At 36.5% G+C, this 2,517-nt stretch overlaps 1 protein-coding gene across 1 annotated transcript in view; it reads left to right on the top strand.

The window, feature by feature from the left end:
* Positions 1-2,517, top strand: part of LOC144658390 (uncharacterized) — a 53,346-nt gene that overhangs the window by 29,142 nt on the left and 21,687 nt on the right. The gene's annotated exons all lie outside the window — the stretch shown is intronic.

Genomic DNA, 2,517 nt, shown 5'->3' with positions numbered 1-2,517 from the left:
AGTTTCACTGTAAAACCTTACCTAATAGCCGATTCCCTCTATAGCGCGCGCCTGCAGGGAATCACGGTAGTTGTATTCATCAAATCTTGCGCGAGACTCAGCAACGATGCACGTTGCTGAGTCTCGCGCAAGATTTGATGAATACAACTACCATAATTCCCTGCAGGCGCGCGCTATAGAGGGAATCGGCTATTGATCATTAGACCGATTGAAGCCCCAGCATCCCTCATGTGGGGTACAAAGGGCATGAAAAACAACTTCTTCACAACACTAAATTATTTTTTCACATTTCAAAACAATGTGATTAAGATAAGCAGAAAAATGTAAGGTTGACATCACCTTTGACCATTTAGTGACGTACCCTGTCTCAAACTAAAAGGTCAATATTGGAACCCCATTGCAAACCTGGGAGGTAAAAAAGCAGCTCTCATCCAAGAGCACATACCTATTTAGCATGTATGAGGTAGTATGCCTGTGGGGGGAGGGGGGAGTAGGGAAATTGATATATTATTCTTTATATACAGCTAATTCGAGAAAGGTTGTCGAAAAAAAAAAACACAAAAGTGCACATGATGGCTACATTTGTCATGTAGCCATCTTATTAGTATTCAGCACGTGCGGTAGCTATCTACTTCTACCCATACTACCTTTTGGTCTAGTCACGTACACTTTTGTCCTTTTTTTCGGACAGCTTTTCTCGAATTAGCTGTATACATTTTAATAATCACATCAAACATTGGTACTTCTGTCCTCAGTGTCAAAAGTAATTCACATTTTCTTTTCTTTCAAATTATTATGCTTTGTATTGGTTAAACTTTTTCACATCCATTTCTTAATAAAACCAAAACTACATTATTTGGTTCGAGTTTTGATTGGTTCACTATAGATTCCCTGTGTCCTGTTACTAGGCCTTTCTCATTTATGCTAGTAAAACTGGCATTTAATGCTACTAGAAATTCTCGCATAAAGCCAAAAAAATGCTAAAATAATGCCTGATTTCTTTAAAAAATGCCACTTGAATTCCAAAGAATGCTTTATTTTATTTCAAACAAATCGTACAAACTCTTATATTAAATGCTCATATCAACAACAGGTGATACTTAATAATTGTTTGTTTATAAAAAAATATATAAAAAAATACAAAAAAAAACATGGAAAAAAAATTAGAAAAATATATGCCCCCCCCCCCCCCCCGACCAAAAAAAAAAAAACACCCCCCCCAAAAAAAAAAAACACCATTTATCCAAACCCCCCCACCCCCCCCCCCCCCCAAAAACCCCAAAGAAAAACCAAGATAAACAAAACTACATATTTTTCAAAAAACTAAAAAAACACACACACAAGTTACACAACACAAGTAACACAACGCACCAACAGTCGAAACAGACAGAAAACAATCCAAGTAAGTAATCAAAATTGTGAAATTTTAGGATTATTTCTCCTTCTGAGTGCTGAAATCTGGATCACTGTCATGAAAAATGACAGAAAATGCTAGAAATTCTTTTTCAAGAAAAAACTAAAAAAAAAAATGCTCTTTTTCCCAAAAAATGCCGAAACAAATGCTAGCATAATCGAGAAAGGCCTACCTGTTACTGGCCAGAGCATTTAATTGATAATGTTCTTATTTATCACCAATTTTATCTTCGCACGTGGTTAAGGTTTTGTTCTGGCAGTTTGTTACTCAAATTTGATTGACAAATATAAAGAGAGGACCTCTGGAACTAGAGGGGTGGTGAATGGTCCTTCAAAAAATGCGTGTCTAGAAAACATGATTTTAGCCAAATGCCAGGGGTCTTGTTTTCTTGTATAATTTTTATGGGGGGGGGGGGGTCTTCTTGAGGTCTCAATTTCCTTTTAAATGCTTAGGATGTCTTGGGCTAGCAGAAAATGTATCACTTTAACCCTCTTGCAAAGTCTTGCATTTACCATTCAATGCACCTAACTAGCGTACTTGGTTTACTTATACCTTGTGAATCTTTGTCAGTGCAATATTTCTAAATTTAAAAGACTACCTCTAAGTATAAATCCAGCCATAATTTTAAATATTATTATTATTTTAAAAGCCCTCCAAAAATATATTTTCTACCACAATGAAGCCGAGATTTAATGATATGTTCATCATATGGTCGTTCTTTACTTCGTGATCTTCCGTTCGTGAGCTGTAAGTCCAGTCCTGGAGGTTTTTCCTTTATATGGCGGTTGTTGGAGTTAGACTGGGTACAAGTGTGTCAATGGCCGCCTTCATGAACTGTCGTGGTTCTTTGTAGCGTACTTTATTGACTGTTTTGTTTCAGTAAAGGTAAGCAAAACTTTATTATGTTGACAGCACCTAGAGTATAAGCTGACATAATTCTTCTTTCTGCTCAGTTAAAGGAAGATAATTAGAAACGGTAGATAATACAGACGCATCTTTGTCGTGTAATCTCTCAAATTTGGTAATGGTAACACCATATATAGTTCAACTCTGTTGTTTCCATGCTGCAGTGTCTGCAGTCTCGAGTTTTCAGATATTTGCGT

The sequence above is a fragment of the Oculina patagonica genome, chromosome 6, assembly GCF_052425735.1.
Source record: "Oculina patagonica isolate OP01 chromosome 6, crgOcupat, whole genome shotgun sequence".
Lineage (NCBI taxonomy): Eukaryota > Metazoa > Cnidaria > Anthozoa > Scleractinia > Oculinidae > Oculina > Oculina patagonica.
This window is presented reverse-complemented; position numbering and strand designations above follow the sequence as displayed.